The sequence below is a fragment of the Centruroides sculpturatus genome, unplaced genomic scaffold (genome assembly GCF_000671375.1).
Source record: "Centruroides sculpturatus isolate CEXI.00-Female unplaced genomic scaffold, Cexi_2.0 scaffold491, whole genome shotgun sequence".
Taxonomy (NCBI): Eukaryota; Metazoa; Arthropoda; class Arachnida; order Scorpiones; family Buthidae; genus Centruroides; species Centruroides sculpturatus.
Window position 1 is genome coordinate 364344 of NW_019384702.1, and position 20064 is coordinate 384407.

The 20064-nt window shown below is 28.3% G+C and overlaps 1 long non-coding RNA gene across 1 annotated transcript; it reads left to right on the plus strand.

Annotated features, from left to right (window-relative positions):
- Positions 1-18804: 18804 nt before the first annotated feature.
- On the plus strand, positions 18805-19431 carry LOC111627580. The gene is made up of 2 exons (XR_002757029.1): positions 18805-18872; positions 19240-19431. It is a non-coding gene; the product is annotated as an uncharacterized LOC111627580 (long non-coding RNA).
- The last annotated feature ends 633 nt before the right edge of the window (positions 19432-20064 follow it).

Below are 20064 nucleotides of genomic sequence, written 5' to 3' on the forward strand. Positions count from 1 at the left end.
GCCTCTGTTGGGAGTTGGCCTTTATTAAAGATTCGACTGTATTAAACATATAAAATATATAAATAATGTAAATGAAACAAATGCTTTAAGTAATTTAATCTGAAATAATAATAATAAAAAAATATGTTACTTCTTCATCTTTATAAGATGTAGAGTAATTGGGGGGAAGAGATGCCCCGAGAGGAAAGTTGCCACTAAATTTGAGTGCCAGTTACAAGGTAATCCACTAAAAGATAATCAAATACAGGATAATCTCACAATATTTGATCATTACATTGATGATTCTTGAGTGAAGATTCTTGTATAGTTCATTAAGGAAAAATAAATATCAACTCCTCTAATAAATGAACTAATAAAAAAAAAGAAATATCTTATAAAAATTAATTATTTGTTTTATACTTTAAAAATGAATTTTCTTCTTTCTTTATTGAAAAAGGAAGATTTCCTCAATCCAATTTAAACCAATGACATCGTCTATTTCTTATATTATAAGACGGACTGTCATTGGTTTGCTTACTTAGCTGTTTGAGACCTTTATCGTGTTACTTTAGTAGATTTAAATTTTATAATTAAAAATTGAGTTTACAGATATTTTGTTAATTTAAATTATTAATTAGATTGATTATTAAGGTTGTATTTAAGATAGACTGTAATAATCATTGTCTAGTAATAATTCTAGTCTGTGCTGACTATTGGTCGAATGAATAAAACTTCTAATATTGATAGTTTGTCGAGGGTTTGCACTGACAAACGGACTGGCCGTGTCGAGTTTTCCGGGCTTTTTTCACACGGCGTAACAACTAAACGGGTGCTGTTTATGACCTAGTTTTTTATTGAAAGTCCTTCTCTCTTAGGGGATATGTTCGTTAGTCTTTCTCATCACCACCAATTTCGGTGATCAAAAATTCTTTCCTTAACAATCGATATGATTTACATTTTAGGAATAGATGTGTAACATTTATTTTCATATTAATTTAGTTCGGTTTTGATGGAAAATTGCAACTCAACACATGGGCAATCAGCCAAGGGGGGATACATCCCGGAAAGGCTTTCTATGGAAAACTGGGTCCTATTTTGGCAATTAGACACGTGAAAAATCCACGCAGCCAGCTCGTTGGTGAGGTGCGAACTCGTCACTCGACTATTGTTTAGTGGTTTCATCCACTCTGTCACTAGTAGGATTTACTTGATATCATTTAACAATTTGAAATTTAAATGATAATTCTAAAAAATTTCCTGTATAAACAGATAATATTAATTTTTAATTAAAGTTTACTTAACTCGATTCAAATTTTTTCTCAATTTATTCAAGTAATTTATATCCTAAACAGAAGGCCGAATAAAAACACATAGGTGTATTTAAACAGATAGTTTATCGACTATTTCAGTCTATTTTTAAATTAATCGCTTTTAGCTTTTAGGAAAAAAAGTTCAGATCTTTCTTATTCACTTGTGGATCTCTTGTGAAATAATTTGTCTATAATGAGAGTTGAAAGCAGAAAAACTACCAAAAGTCAGTCGCGAGTATTTATAATGATCGAGTCTATCTGCTTATCGCACAGAAATCATTTTTCTAAAGCGCATACGATCATTTATATTAATTTGTAAAGCCTTTTTCAAACAGTAAACATAAAAAGAATTTATCTTTCTTTATAAAGGCCCACCAGTGACCGAATAGATAAAACTACTAAACATTGGTAGTTGGTCGCGGGTTCGCACCTGACCAACGGCTGGCTGCGTAGAGTTTTATGAGTTTTCTCTTCACTTGTCGAACTCCTTAATAGGGACCATTTTCCAACATTCCCATAGTTTTGATAAGGTTAGATATGTTTCATCTGTTCTCATCCGCCATGTTGCTTTAAAAGCGCATCGACAGATCGCATCGTACGCTTTAAGTTCATTTGCTTTAACGTTTATTTGCTTTAAGAGATAATAATTATTCAAATTTCTACATTACATATCTGTATAATATCTACACACCTCGTTATTTTTATCGAATACACAACAAGTGAGATTTTTTTTTTCTTAATTTTTCCAACTATTGATGACACTCCTCCCTTCCCAAATTTACTTCTATATTTTTTAAGCATAAATAGATTATTTACACTACGCATTATCATATTCTAAGAGTGGAAACATACAAAAATCAAGCAAACATAACAGAAATTGTAGCTAATTACGTAAACACATCGAGTAAAATCCGTAATGAGAAATGGCACGTGTCTGAATCCATTTGTACACTTACGTAACGAGTATAGAAAGTTAAACGTATTTAAAATGATTTTATTATAAGTTTCACGCTGTTACGTCACACTTTACTAACTTTAAACATCGATAAGAATTATTTAAAATATTTTTATTTATTTATTTATTTTTTTGTTTGTTACGATCTAAATCGTTCCAGAGTGGTTTAGTATTGAAGAAATGTGCCAGATAGGTCAATTGTCTGGTAAATAGATTGTCAACTGGGCCGATAAATGGATCAATTTGTCCAGTATTCAATTCTGAAGAACCGTAGTACTCGTAAATGAAATTAGTGATAGAATTCTTTAAAAAAAATACTCTATTCTGTACTTTTACTTCAGGCAAAATTCACATATTTCGTGTAAAACGATACAAAGAAAATATGTATTGTGGTATAATGGGATAAGTAATGCAACACATGAACAAGGAATGTCACCTGTAAGGACTTTCTTTGGAAAATTGCACCCTACCCCTATTTAGGTGTTGACACGCGTAGAACACTCGGAAAAAGTAGCCAGCACGTTGGTTAGGTCCAAACCCGCGACCTGTGTTCACAGTAATTTTATCCACTCGGTTACTAGCGGGGGTCTAATATGTATTACATTGTATTCTCTAGTGTTTAATTTACTCGTTATATACGAGTTAACTCGATACTCTTGAACAGTTTAAAATTAATAGCTTTAATTTACTAAGAAATTTAATACTATTCTAGGGAATTATTTATAATTATATTATTAAAGATTTTCCTACTAAAGAATTTATAAAGAAATATCTTATTTTTATTAGAAGAATTAGTATTTTTTACTTGTTTTCCAACAGCCTACAGCTGGATATCTCAATTCTATGATCCAATTTGATCTTATTGGAAATCAATTGTGCTATTTAATTTTATTTTTGTTCTAAAAAGTAATGAATTTGTTTTAAAGTACATTAACTAGATAATCTATTGTACCACTTAATACTTCACCAATTTTAAATGGTACTTTATATACCATTTTAAAAGTTTATTCGCGTTTAAATTCGTATTTAAGAGAGCTTTTTCTTTAATTAATTAATTAAATTTTCGTCCATTTTATCAGTTTAGATAGTCGAGATTGCTAAGGGAAATCCAGGATCGAATCTGGGTGAGTCGAAAATCCAGAAATCTCTCCCGGAGGCCCGACCCTCGCTAACTGGGTAAGCCTGGCCGAACCCACGATTATTATCTTAATTAAGTTATTTAGGAATACATTTAAATGACGAAAATGTCACACGCCAGATAAAATTGTCCAATTACTACACAACTTGGCTTACAGTTATGTCTCAGGTGTGTAAATAATTACAGTTGAAGCCTGATTGCGCACACCAAGTAATGTCATCACCTTTGCATCCCATAGAAAGGTTTGCAGAGTCTTACTGTTTTCTATTTACATCTTTGAAGGTCTTCGAACCATGCAGTCAAAGATATTGCGCACAGCTGAAGTTTGAGATAGAACTTCTTGGATAGAATCACTGAGCTGAGGGAAGCGGGATGATCATTTCACTGAATTTCCCGTCATCTAGGCTCGCCTGTTTTAATTTTGATCGCGTGTTGGAGGAAGTGGCTACGTAAAGACACACATACAGTGCCCGATAGTTTCTGGACATCCCAGACAGATTGTCAAAAGAAATGATTGTCGGATCGTGAGGTAAGCATGAACAACTGCAATGGCATCTTTGCCCATCACTTTGTTTTCAATGATGCCATGACAGAACAGCATGACTGCTATCGTCTTTAGCGACGAATCCTCATTCTGTTTGGAAACAGTCGACCACTATGTTAGACTATGGAAGATCACTGGTAAGCATTTTAATTCCGCTCTTACTGTTGAGTGGTACACTGCTCCAACCGCTGGCAGGTTGGTCTGGGAGTCATTTCGTATGACAGACGGCCACTTCAAGTAGTTTGGTGCAAAGGACATTGACGGCAAAGCGGTACGTTCATGAAACCCTGAGCTCTAACATCTATCCATGCACGAGTGTGAGAGATCTGGAGCGGTAGTTGCAACATTGCAGAATATCATACAGGATCCGTATTCTATTCTGCAACAGATTTACTCACAAGAAGAAATATTACCATGTACCAAAGGTTACTTTATATTGTTGTACAGGAAATTCCCATTTGCTGTGATATTGTAATGGCTTCCATTTCCATTGTCATTACGTTTGGACTAATAGAATTTCATTGAATTCCAACGCCTCCACTTGTCAATGAGTGTATTTTGATGCTGATCACTAGAAGTATTTACCATAGGAGGTACACTATTATCTCAACTATCATTTTAAGATATGCATTAAGATTATGATATAATAATTTATGTTTTTAAAACATATTCTAAAACATTTAATTTTAACTAATAATAATGTTTATTAGTTTAATAAATACATCTGTAAATGTATTTTTAAAATTGTTAGCATGTTTTTTACTATATATTCTCATCAAAGCCATGTACTGTACATCATTACAGACCGACATACAGGACGTGCATAGTACAAATGCTTAGCAATGCTATACCTACAAATTCTTTCTATTCTAAACTAAATTTTGTCGATGATATTCATTTAATTTAATTTATTCTTAAAGAGAATTATTGTTTATATATTTTATTAGATAAAAATCAAAGAAAAAGTTTATTAATTTTGAAGAATTTTGAGAATTATGAGAAAAAGACTTTATGATCTCCAGACATAATCGATTTTTATTTACGTACAGACAAACAAACGACAAATATAACATTGATCATTTATATTATTATTATAAATATATGTTTAAAATATAAAAATATCTTTTATAAATTATTAAAAAATATATTTTTAAAAATTAATTTAACAGATAAATATTAATTATTTAATCATTTAATATAATTTCAGCGCCGATACAATTAAGTATGATTTAAAATATTCGTTATATTTTAATTATTATACAATAATTTATCATAATTTTCTTTTATAAATAGATAAATAATGAAGATATAATAATAAAATAAATTATAAAAATATAAATATTAAATTATGGATGTTGTTGATGATGATGATGCTGATCTTCCTCTCAAAATTGATACTTAGAGACAAGTAAAAGAATATTTGTTGCTAGGCAACCAAAGGATAATTTTTTTTAAATTTTTTGATAATGTTTATTGTTTGTTTTAATTATTTAGGTGTTAAAATCGTAAAGAAAACTCAGAAAATTTCAAGGACCGAACCCACGACCAACTACAAGTGTGGAGTGGTTTTATCTACTCGACAAATGGTGGGCTTTTATATCTTAATACAGTTAAATTTACTTTTTAAGGAATATTTTACAAGATAAACGAACAATTAAAGTTTCTTAAGGGGCAATTAATCGAAATGTGTAAAATTTTATTAATAAAAAATTAATTTTTAAAGTGTTTGTGGGTATTCAAGAAGAGTTTTTTTTTAAAGCAATTCCTACTAAATATATATATTTAAAAATAATAATTATTAAATCAATTCTTAAAATTTAATACAGTATTTGTAAAAAATATATTTTGAATATTATTTTTTAATAAAGTCCAACGATCCTATTAAAGATCTTTTCTAATTCATTAAACGTTTTTATCAATGTCACTCAACTATTTTATTTTTATTATGAATTCTTTATGATCCATTTAAAGTGGAAAAACAGCAAAATATTCATATCATAAGCTTCTTATCAATGGATCGTGCTGTATTTTTTCTAACTTATTTTTGTAAATATTTTTTTTTACAATATTAAAAGAATGATACATTATTAAAAATTCAGTTAAATTCTTACGTAACTTGAATTTTCTACATTAAAATTCAAGTTATTTATAGAAAAAAAAAAAAATAATAATAATACAAAAGTATATCTATAGACTGTTTATATTTAAAAGTTTATAGATATAAAGCATGACAGACAAACAGATAAGCTTCTAACTAGAAATAGATAAGTAAGCAAGATAATGGTATACTTCGTTTCATTATATTGAGTTTTCTACAAATATTTCTTGGCTTGTATGCAAATCATTGGCTTGTTTATAGCTTTTTGTCACTTAGTAGTACGCATTACTATTGGTTTTCTTACACACTATACCATTGGTTTGCTTACAAGTCAAGCAAACTAATGGTACAGTAGTTACTATTGGCTTACTTACAGCTACTTGTCACTTTGAATCACACATTATTTACACATAAATGAGAGAATAATTCATATTTATTGTAAGAATTTAGTTAAAATGAAGTCTGGACAGATATTTTTTTTATAAAGGGGAGGGGGGTAGTTAGATTTATGAGTAGCAAATTTAAATTGTCATTCCACTGAACTCGTTGAATAATAGTCATTTCTAAACTGTAACGATTCACATCGAAAATTTGAAAGGCAGACATATACTTTCTTAATGTTGTGGAACATTTGAAAGATTGCTTTTAAACTCCGAAAATAGCAATTTTTTTTGTTATTTTTTTATTATATATTTTTTTTAGATTCGAGTCATTGTTTCTGATGGAAGTCATTTGGAAAAATGTCTATTTTTCTACACATTTGTTATACTGTCAGACACCATTTAAGAATATAAATCTTTGTAAAGTAAATGTAAAAAAAACAAACACTAAGATACGTTATCTTAATGTTAAAAAGTTGAAATATAATCTTATTTTCTAAGTCTAAATACGAATTATTTTGTTTTTTTCATTTATATCTACAGTGGTACCTCAGGTTACGAACGCCCCAGCATACGAAATTTTCAGGATACGACATGAAATTCGAACATATTTTTGCTCCACGATACGAACAAAAACTCACCATACGACGTTACATTAGTTCGCATTTTTCATTTGTTTTTCTTACTACNTCTGTTTCAGCCAATCAACGAAACCATACGTAGATTTAAATTTTCCTAATAAATTTTTTATAATTCCTAAAGCAAAAATTATATATATATATTATTATGCAAATATAATTTTGTATACTCTACAAAGAAAATAATATAGAATATATTACATTTTGTACAACTTCAGCTTAATGTGTAGTTATATATAGGTTAAGTTGATTCTAACTATATATATATATAGAGCTATATGTTTTGATTTATAGACATATATATATAAACTTATATTAAATCTAGGCTATATAAATCAAAAAAATATAAAAGCTAGAATTTTTTCTGAAGCATTCACACATTTTATTGTATAAATTTAATATATTTTTCACTTTAAATCTTCCATTATTTGTTATGGTTTCAATTCTTTCTTTACTTGTAATAATTTTATATTCTATTTTTTTTATATACAGTATATATAAAACTTTATTTTTTTACAAATCTTATTCACTAAAAGATTTTTTTTAAATGTAACTCTGAGTATTTTATTTATAAATTAAATTTTAAAATAATTTTTATTTTTTGTATTGTATTACGATGCTTCTATATAAAATTTATAGACGTATTTTTTTCAATTTTGGGCACTAAGTGGACTTTCAATCATACTCGTTATGGGTTAAATTATGGGTTAATTTCCCTATAAAACCCAGAAAACGTCCCCTTTGATGAGACACGAATCCGCGACCAACTACTAACGTTCAGTGGTCCTTTATGTGAGAGAAATACGTATAGGTTATTTATATTAATGAAGCGTGCTACCTACATACTTTATATTTTCTGCAACATAATGTAGATTGTATTCTCATTATTTTCTTATTATTAACTTAATTATTTATAGATTAAAACGGAAGAAGGAAACAAGAATAAAAATTGATGTCTTAAATTAGAAGGATTTGCTTGATATTGCAAAATTGTTGCAATATTAAAGAAATTATTTATAGATCAACTAATGTGATTCCTATTTAAGAAAGTCATCAAAACTGTAAATCATCTTTAAGCTTACTTAGCTGAATTTATTTTTAAACTTCACCTTTTTTTTTCTGTAATTAATGACTTATCTCTAAGGAATTTTCATGTTAGGGATAAAATTATTGGATTCTTTGTAGTTTAATTTTGTTGCTAGTTAAAAATATTGTTTACGATATAATTACAGTTGAAGCCTGATTGCGCACACCAAGTAATGTCATCACCTTTGCATCCCATAGAAAGGTTTGCAGAGTCTTACTGTTTTCTATTTACATCTTTGAAGGTCTTCGAACCATGCAGTCNAAAGATAATCCTTTGATTTAAAGACGTAAGTAATGAAAATTAAACGTATAAGGTAGCATAATACATGAAAGATCTGCCAAGAGAGGCACCCCCTTGGCAGATCTTTCATGTGTTATGGCACTGCATTTTCATGTCACTGGATCTTTCATGTCTAGGCACTGCATTTTCGCTCTGTTCATTGCAGGAGATTGGTTTAGGACACAAGGAAATCAATGCAATTTGCCATTCAACGAATTTGGAGAAAAGAAAAGAGTCAACGTGATAACTGTTTCTTTTGTATGATGGATATTTTCAATTGCAAGACGTATTCAGACCGGAATACCATTACATAACTCAATATAGGTTCCACATTGCTACGAGCATCTTATTCCATAACTATTAAAAAGTGTGTAGACTATAGAAATCCAGTCAGATGGTGAGTGTGACGAGTAAAGAGGTATGGACCAGTAAATAGTCATATTTCCCAAATTAACAAGAACTGGATAATTTCATAATAGATTTGGGACTAACAACAAGAAGTTTATCAAAAATTTAGTAGAACAATGTGAAAGAATGAGAATGCCATATGACAGCGAAATACAGTACTCACATCTCCGATTTTTTCAGAGAAAATTTGGGAAAAGTGAATGAGAAATGTGGTGAGAAGTTTCGCCAAAACATTGAAAATATGGAAGAAAGAAATAAAACAATGAAATTAAATCCGTATCTGGAATTTGATGCTTTCATAAGAGGCAAAGGCGATCCAAAGTTAATTTTTAAGACATATTTTGCTTATTGTTTCAATTAATTTGGGCAAGTACGGCATTGTGATTTGTACTCTTACATTCCTTCCAATAATTTCCATACAAATTTACATTAGGGGGCCCTATGTAAAGTAATGACTTCAGACATTTTTCTAAAAGATTTATTTGGGGCTCCCTATTGGGCAATGGACCCAGGCAATTGCCCTTTTTTACCCGTTGATAACGTGCCACTAATTCCCTCTCATTTTGCTTAATGCTTGTCATAGAGTACATTATAGAAATTTATAGTGTGCTGTGAATAAAATATTAAAGCTGTGCAAAAAGTAACGACATTTTTTACATTTTCGCATCAAAATTGATAAAGAAACCATTATTTTACTTAGTGTTACAGTTTAAATCAATGAGCTGGCAATATTAAAGGAAGTAGGCAACTCTTATACAATTTTTGAAAAAGAAAAAAAAACGTAAAAATAATGAAATGAATTATATAATTATACGTTTTTTATGTATTTAATAATAAATTTTATATTATTTTCTTCTTTTAATAATTTAAAGACTATATTTTTTTATGAGATTGATTAACGGAGAGTTGTTATCGTTAAAGGAAACGTATGATGTATAGGAGAAAGGCACTACTAATTTGAGATGGAAAGCATATATTTTAAACGAAATAAATTAAAACTATGATTAAAAATTGTAGCCCGGCATTGTCACGATGTCACAATAAGATAGTGTTCTGTAGTGAGATTTCTGGATACAGCCGCATCTAAAAATAGGTAGAAACCTCACTATAGAACACTGTATCTTTACGTACAGTACTAGGCGACTAGCAGAGGAAAATTTGCATGCGTGATAACCGTTTAGCATCGTACTATTAGCATCCTAACTTCGTTCACAGTAGTGACATCACAGAGAAGTATTGTATGACGTGCTGGCAACCTATACGAATTCCGGTTGTTTTGGGAACAATAAAAGATCTTCCTTTATTGTTGGGCTGTACGCTGCCTCCACTAGTCTGAAGAGCATGGCATGGCAATTTATCATCTCTACAGTGATGTATTTAGAAATATTGCGCCCACTAAACCCTTCCACCTATAGGTCCTAGTCTATTGGGCCTAATTGGCAATTCGACATTGCCCTAGAAAATTTATCTTAATTTGTTTTACGTTTCTCTCATTTTAAATTATATATATTCCATAATTTATATACAGTACTTCAATTATAACTCCATTTTCTTACTAACAGATCCTCTTCAGTACATACTTTATATTTTCTGCAACATAATGTAGATTGTATTCTCATTATTTTCTTATTATTAACTTAATTATTTATAGAGTAAAACGGAAGAAGGAAACAAGAATAAAAATTGATGTCTTAAATTAGAAGGATTTGCTTGATATTGCAAAATTGTTGCAATATTAAAGAAATTATTTATAGATCAACTAATGTGATTCCTATTTAAGAAAGTCATCAAAACTGTAAATCATCTTTAAGCTTACTTAGCTGAATTTATTTTTAAACTTCACCTTTTTTTTTCTGTAATTAATGACTTATCTCTAAGGAATTTTCATGTTAGGGATAAAATTATTGGATTCTTTGTAGTTTAATTTTGTTGCTAGTTAAAAATATTGTTTACGATTAATAATTTGNCTGAAGAACATGGCATGGCAATTTATCATCTCTACAGTGATGTATTTAGAAATATTGCGCCCACTAAACCCTTCCACCTATAGGTCCTAGTCTATTGGGCCTAATTGGCAATTCGACATTGCCCTAGAAAATTTATCTTAATTTGTTTTACGTTTCTCTCATTTTAAATTATATATATTCCATAATTTATATACAGTACTTCAATTATAACTCCATTTTCTTACTAACAGATCCTCTTCAGTACAACTCATTTATTAAATTTTTTCGAAATATTTTGATATTTTATTAATGTTTTATGTATTATCAGAGAATAAATTCGTATTATAAATATATTAATTTTATAATTATAAAAAAATGGATAGAATTTGAAAGTTAAACTGCATGAATCTTCTGCACAGTTACTAAGTTTTGATGAGATTTCATTGTAAATTTTACGTTAATTTTCTGATTTTTTTTTCTGTTTTTTTTTTGGATCTACACGTCAGCATTTATGTAATTTTATTAAATTAAACTTTTCTAGATACGGAAATTATAAAATTAAATTAGTTTTCTTTCTTTTGTTCTATTGTTCCTGACACGTTCATACAAATTACAAATGATTACTAAAAAGCTGCTTAATTATATTTTCACTTTTAATCAAATTATTATTACTCATTAACAATATTGCAATCGCCAGATATGCGCTTGAACTTTAACCTTCCAGAATTGTTTCTTTCTGTAATTGTTTCCTCGTTTCCTTTGTTAATATTATATAAAAATTAACAGGGAAAATGTACTTTTATTTTCTATATTTATTAAATTTCACAAATGCTTCTAAATTTCTTTAATTAAATATGAATTTTAAATAATAATAATAATAATAATAATTATGAAATTACTCCCTAAGAGATTCTGTTTATTTGACCTTGAAAGTTTTTTGATCACGTGTTCTTTACGGGATCTTTATCATTGAAGTTCGCGGAAGATGCTGCAATTGTTGAGATTCTTATCTAGTTTTTACTTATGACTTGATTTGCGTAAAAAATACATTTAAATTCGAATTATTTACAAAATTTATTCGTTATTTTATTCAAAAATCTAAAATAAAAATAATCAGATGGAACAATAATATTTTAAAGTCATGAATAGATGAATATTTATCTCAGATTATTAAAATTTCTTCGAAATTAATTTAAATATCGTTTTATTTGTTTAAAATATACTCAATTACGTTTTAAATTTTATATAAAAAAGTGTATTTTATAAGAAATGTATCAGTGTATCATCATATATTTTATCATCATCTTCGATATATATGATCGTCTCGTATCGTCTCTTCTGTCTCATAACATAAGAACTACTTCTTTTCATTAATTTTAACTCTTATTATCTCCGAAACATTAATTTCCTAATCAAAATTCCATTGATAAACTTGAAAGGCAATCCCACTTTGATGAGGTCAACGTTATCTTCTATTAATTATACACGTATATAATTAATAAAACGTGTTTAACACAATTGATTTCGTCAATATTTTTTAAAAATTATTTGAAAAATTTTACAATTTTCTTCATAAATTTTAAGCAAGATTTCCTTCGATATTCATATTCTGACTTAACAATTTTCTATAGTTTCGCGGGAGATTCTGCATTCGTATTGATGCTCTTGTTGACTTCGATTGTTTGTTTATCAATTTAAATAATATAAATGCTTTATTTAGAAACTTAAACTGACCCATTATATATTAAGCCAATTATAGAAACAAATTGTCTAAACTTAAACTCTTTATCCAGAATTGATTCATGATTTTTGATGGGGACAGCAATAATTAACAAAATCAATTACTTCCTAAACAATGAAAATTTGTATAAAAGCAGCTCTAATTTTTTAAATAAGAAAGTCCAAACCGTTAACTTACATCGTTAGAGTTTTCTCTGTTTTAATTCTATTTTATCCATTTTGATTTTTAATGATTTTATGCTTAATATTCATTTATTATTCAATAGATTTCTTCTCTGTAACTGTGTGTTCTACATTTGTACAATAGTTGAGATAAACTATATTGTATAGCATCGTGTAGGTTAACCATAGAAGATTTCCACTTTGATTCCGACTATGAAATCTATAAAGAGGATGAAAATTAAAGATAAGTGAAGAGGAATTCAATAGATTATAAGCACTTAATGACGAGCATCATTTGGGAAGAGGTGATGAGTAGAAAGATCAGTGAGCAGGAGCGAAAGAGTATCAGTTTCATGGCAAACGGAGGATGATGTTTCAATTCCAAGCAAGAGTAAACATCACAGAATGAAGGTCAATAGTTTTTCATGAATTTATGATGCTTGGAGTTCTTGAAATACTAAATCTGGAATTACAAATTCTCGGAAATTACATATATTAAGATCTCTATCCGCGGAGTTTATGATTATTATCACTAACTGATAGATAATTGACTAAGTATTTACAGAATTGTTCATTCGAATGAAAAATATCGAGAATAATTGATTAGCCGATTGCTAGAATAAAAGATGAGCACTTTATACTGCAATTTTCTTCAAAACAATGCTCAGAAATTGTTTTCTTATGCTAATAAGGATTTATATTTTTCGAAACGTTTAGACTGTCGTAATAAATTACATCAACTTTCGAGCAATATTGAATAATTTAAGACCTCGCTTATACGTTTGTTGTAAGTTTTGTATTATGACAATATAAAATGATGCATTTTTTAAATAATCTCTTGTGTATTATTGTATAGTTAAAGTTGTGTTTTTATAACATAACTTTAATTTACTACATTGATCTTATGGAAAATACAACAGCTCACATAAACGACTGTTAAATATTTAGTATACCTTCGTTTTTACTACTTTATTGGCTTAAATTTCCATAAACCAATTAGGTAACACCACTAAACATTTACACCATTATAACCATGCCTTGTAGCTGCACTGGCTCATCACTATCACTGTTAACATCTGAACAATGTTAATAGTAGTAACCATGCAGTGGAATTTGTCCTTGCAGCTGAAAATTCATTAGGTAAAACATCAACCAAATAGCCAAAATATCCATAAATACGGTGTAGATCGGAAATGAGACAGAGTATGAGGGATTTTTTCGTAAATTCTCCTCTTCTGAAGTCTAACTGTATTAAATTTTCTATCTAATTATGCTGAAGAATATAATGTGCCATTTACAGATGTGATATTTCAAACGACTCATCATTGTAGTAGATTCTGATCGCTAAAGAATCAATTTCTATTGATTCTTTTAAACAGAATCTTGAAATAATAAATGTTACTCGATTCCTAGAAGTTATTGATCCTTTATTAATTTTATTTCTACACATTATCAGGGAAAAATCCTAGGAACTCCACTAAGCACTGATCAAGAACTCTGATAGTAATTATCTCTCTGCAAGTTCTCAGAAAGAATGATCAATAAACATTTAATTTATCTCATAAACAAAAGTGATTATCATCTTCCATGCTAGGGTCTGATCCTGTTTCGAAGGAATCAGGATCAAATCTGCACGTAAATTAAACAAGCTGAAACTTATGGCCTCTATAGCTTTGGTCCTGACGTTTTTACATGTATCATATTTGGTAGAGGAGAAGGTCCTGTTATATGTTACAGCTTAGGGCCACAAGCCTAAGTCCGTTCTAGATCTAATTCATCAAGTATTGCTTGATATTTACTGATCAAATTGCCCAATCTTTGCTAGAAAAGCTGCTTTACAAGCTAATTACCATCTTCATTTTGATCTTCGCTCCTACATTCATCTTGATTTTCTATAAGAAAAGCAAACTGAATTGACATTTTTTATGGCATGAACTATTTAATATCGGATTTTTATTCTTTCTATATAGAAAATGTAATAAAAAACACTAAAAAGTGCTGTGAATTCCTGTTTGGATTAGGTCTTAATATTGCTACAATAGCATTAATATTAGGTATTAAACTAGTCTAAAAGTAAGATTTTTACAATATTAAATATCTTAAGAATAAATATTTTAATTTTTTCATTAAGAAAATCTTACTTTTATCGTGTTTTAAATAGTGAAAAACTTGATAAGAAATTTCCAACTTGCGGCGCGCTGATGCGAAGCGTCAACGCGCCGCCATCTGAAATTTTTACAATACACTTTAATAAACATAATTAATCAATAAACCTAAATAATTAAATAAATTAATTGATAATTATTCAATTAACTAAATCAAATTAAATAACATTTTAAAATATATTTTAAATAAAAATTTGAAAAATTAATCGCTAGCGCGCGACACCACGCGACGTTACTCCACTGTACTCTTTAATTAATTTATTATTTTAAATGCTAATTTTTCTGTTATAAAATTTAATTCATCTATTCTAACTTAATTAAATACATTTAAATTTATTTATTATATTTTAGAATTATTTGATTTATTTTAAACTTTTTAAAGTCATCCAATTACATTTTTCGTTACAAAATTCTGTCTTCTCTCTAAATTAAAACATTATTTTGACCCTTATTCAATTATTAATGAATATAATTAATTAATTTTTTTAAAAAAAATTATTTATTTTTCTCGTGAATTAATGTAATTTTTTTTTTTGAAATTTACATGAATTTAATTTACTTTCTTTTAAAGTTTTCCCACTATTTTCACTATTGTTCCTATGAATAATTCATCATCTGTTGTTTATGCTTGGATAAACTGAGGTAAATTTCTTAGAAAATTTTTGTCAAATTACTTAATTAATTAAATTAAGATTCTAAAAATTTTTCTCTTTATAAATAAAGCTTTTTCTTTTATTTTTTAAATAATATATTATTAAACTACATTTTAAAAGTATGTTCCTATTCGCAGTAGAGCAGTGGCCAATCAGAAGACAGAATTTGAACACTACAGATTGAAATATAGAACTGGCCAATAAGATGCGAGGATTTTAAAACTCGTCACCTGATTAAAATCCTCGCTCATGATTGGACACTATTTTACTTGTAACTTTAATTCTATTTGTTTATGAATTTTAATGTTATACTTTCGCAACACGTGCAGCGAAAACATTGAAAGTTTTATTCACTTAAATACAGCCAAAACCTGTGAACAAAGTCCACTGACAGGATCATAAAAAAATGGCCGTTGTTTGAGGGTTATTCAATGTGTAGTTTTGTTTAACTTTCCTGAGAAAGTGGCCATTATTGAGAGGTATACGTTATTTGGAGGTTGGCTGTATGAATATTGGATTGAAAAATTGCAAAATTTCTTTATAAAAGTCTATTTTAAACACGAAATATTCTCGTTTAAACATTTTTCTTCGGATGAGAATAGCGAGGTTGCGCCCGAAGTTTTCATCTGTAAAACGTAAACGTCGAACGTCAAGCGCAGCTATCTTGAACGTTGAACGTCGAACGTCGAGCGCCGCTATCTTGAACGTTGAACGTCGAACGTCGAGCGGATGATGTTTCAATTCCAAGCAAGAGTAAACATCACAGAATGAAGGTCAATAGTTTTTCATGAATTTATGATGCTTGGAGTTCTTGAAATACTAAATCTGGAATTACAAATTCTCGGAAATTACATATATTAAGATCTCTATCCGCGGAGTTTATGATTATTATCACTAACTGATAGATAATTGACTAAGTATTTACAGAATTGTTCATTCGAATGAAAAATATCGAGAATAATTGATTAGCCGATTGCTAGAATAAAAGATGAGCACTTTATACTGCAATTTTCTTCAAAACAATGCTCAGAAATTGTTTTCTTATGCTAATAAGGATTTATATTTTTCGAAACGTTTAGACTGTCGTAATAAATTACATCAACTTTCGAGCAATATTGAATAATTTAAGACCTCGCTTATACGTTTGTTGTAAGTTTTGTATTATGACAATATAAAATGATGCATTTTTTAAATAATCTCTTGTGTATTATTGTATAGTTAAAGTTGTGTTTTTATAACATAACTTTAATTTACTACATTGATCTTATGGAAAATACAACAGCTCACATAAACGACTGTTAAATATTTAGTATACCTTCGTTTTTACTACTTTATTGGCTTAAATTTCCATAAACCAATTAGGTAACACCACTAAACATTTACACCATTATAACCATGCCTTGTAGCTGCACTGGCTCATCACTATCACTGTTAACATCTGAACAATGTTAATAGTAGTAACCATGCAGTGGAATTTGTCCTTGCAGCTGAAAATTCATTAGGTAAAACATCAACCAAATAGCCAAAATATCCATAAATACGGTGTAGATCGGAAATGAGACAGAGTATGAGGGATTTTTTCGTAAATTCTCCTCTTCTGAAGTCTAACTGTATTAAATTTTCTATCTAATTATGCTGAAGAATATAATGTGCCATTTACAGATGTGATATTTCAAACGACTCATCATTGTAGTAGATTCTGATCGCTAAAGAATCAATTTCTATTGATTCTTTTAAACAGAATCTTGAAATAATAAATGTTACTCGATTCCTAGAAGTTATTGATCCTTTATTAATTTTATTTCTACACATTATCAGGGAAAAATCCTAGGAACTCCACTAAGCACTGATCAAGAACTCTGATAGTAATTATCTCTCTGCAAGTTCTCAGAAAGAATGATCAATAAACATTTAATTTATCTCATAAACAAAAGTGATTATCATCTTCCATGCTAGGGTCTGATCCTGTTTCGAAGGAATCAGGATCAAATCTGCACGTAAATTAAACAAGCTGCAACTTATGGCCTCTATAGCTTTGGTCCTGACGTTTTTACATGTATCATATTTGGTAGAGGAGAAGGTCCTGTTATATGTTACAGCTTAGGGCCACAAGCCTAAGTCCGTTCTAGATCTAATTCATCAAGTATTGCTTGATATTTACTGATCAAATTGCCCAATCTTTGCTAGAAAAGCTNAATAAAATTCATTGTTAAAATTTTAAATTAAATTTGGCCACTTTTAAAATATTTTACTTTGAATTTAGAGCGGATTTTTTTGGGGGGTCTTAAATATGCTATTTTTAGATAAATTTCAATAGAAAATATTTTAAAAATTGAATTTTAAAGTGATTTTTTTAAAAAAACAATTCATAATTTCTTTTTTTTAATTTTCTAAATAAATTTTTTAAACGTTTTAAAAATTAATTCTTAAAAATCTTTTAAAGGGATTTTAAAACAATTTTTAAATACTGAATATTGTATTATTTATTTTTTTTAAATAAATGTTTTTGTTAATAATTAATATGTTATATAATTAATATAATTTAAGTTTAAAATTTATTTTAATGAAATTAAAATAAAATTGTTAAGAGAAAGTATAAAAAATAATTACAATTTTTTAATGTAATTTTATCAAATATAAATGTATTTTATAATATTTAAAAATATAAAAACGTTTTTTTTTTATTATTAAAATATGATAACAGATGGCGCCACACCCAAAATGTCGCCGGGAAAGTAGAGCAACTCGTTGCCGGTTTAATTTAAATATTTGATGGAAATTATTTTAAAAATAAATTTGGGGAATTTTATGGATTTTTTTTCCCTCCAATTTTTTGAAGGGAAAAAATAATAGAAATATTTTTTTAAGTTATTTTTTATTTATATATTTGTTTATAAATATTTTTAAACGTGTCGAATGATTGAAAATAAAAGAAAAGTGTCGTTCAAAATGGGTTGAACGAACTTTTATTAACGTCAAGAAGTTATATATTATTGAATTCCAACAAAATTGTCTAAAACTTATCAAATAAGTGGGTCAAAAAGTATATTATTTTTCATAAGATAAGCTGCAAGTTTCAAAAAAAAGATAAATAATAATAAACAAGAGAATGAAGTGTCACCACATAATACCATTAAATTATTATTATTATTATTATTATTATTTTATTTATAATAAAATTTATTATAAGAGTTAGAAAACACAAAATTTTAAATAAAAAATAATTTTTGAAGGTATTTTTTTTTAGAGAAAAATAATGAAACCTCTCTACAACGACCATGGCCATTTTAACAAATATTTTTAAACTATTGTAGGAAATAGCCTCTAAACAAAGGCTACCTGTGAACAATGGTAATTGTTTACGTTCTCGACAGTGGACGTTGTTTACAGGTTTGACTTTATTTTACAATAATTTTTATGTTTTTAATTGTTAAAACAATCTTTTTAAGTAAAATTGTATAATATATACATTCAAACCTCTGAATAATGACCTCTAATAGGAATGGTGGACGTTGTTTGGAGGTTATTTTGAAAACACTTTTCTAGAATTTTATTCATTTAAAATGCTGTAGAAAATAATTAAATTCAATATTTTTAATTTTAATAATTTTAACTTCATTAAAGATTAATTAAAGTTCTACAGGCAGACAGACAAATGGGCAAATAAACCGATCGCTATAATAACTTATATAATTTATAAGTGAAATAATNATTTATATATTTTTCTTTAAATATAAGACACGTTTCCTCTCTTTAGAAAATTCAACCATATTTCCTGTACAAAGTTCGTTTATTACTTGTACAAAAGCTTTCTATTACAAGAAAGGAGAAAGGAGTAAAATATTTCTATACTAGCAAACAATAAATCATGGAAATACACCGACTGCATCATACATCATCTTCTTTATCCGGAGGCAGGTGATCAGGAAGAGCTTTATATTCTCTAAAGGCGAGTCTCCATTATTGAACGCATATTTGAGTTCAAGACCAGCTATATATATATATTTTTTTTTATTGTACGAACAGTTTGTCGTATAACTGCTCCTATACGTGTACCGTATATACAGTTTTTTTTTTTCTTTTTTCGTATTATTTTTGGCTTTCATAAGTTTGATGAACCGTTCTTAATTTACGATCTTGTTGTTTCTTCTTTTACGAGGTTTCAACTTTTAATTAAATAATTCTCGAGTTCAAGAACCCGAAACTAATGTTTGTACTTAAATACAATTAATTATATATGTCTGTTTATAAAATACAAGGAAAAGAGACGTAGTTTTATTTTAATATTTTAAAAATTCTTTTACTTGAAAATACAGGCGAGGATCCATGTTACGTGGGTTTAAATCAATAATTGTTTCAAAAATCTCTTTCTTTACACGTTTGTGTAGGCGTGTGTAAAGTTATTGCCGTTTGATAGAGTAATACATTTAATTGTTATCATTTAACGGTTATTTTTCTTTTTGAATTTTCATATCTATTACTCACGTGATCTTTTTACAACAAATCATATTTCATTTACAACGCGTAATCGACGAGATCGTTAATTGACGTCATTTAACAGCCAGCAAATTTAACGGTCGTT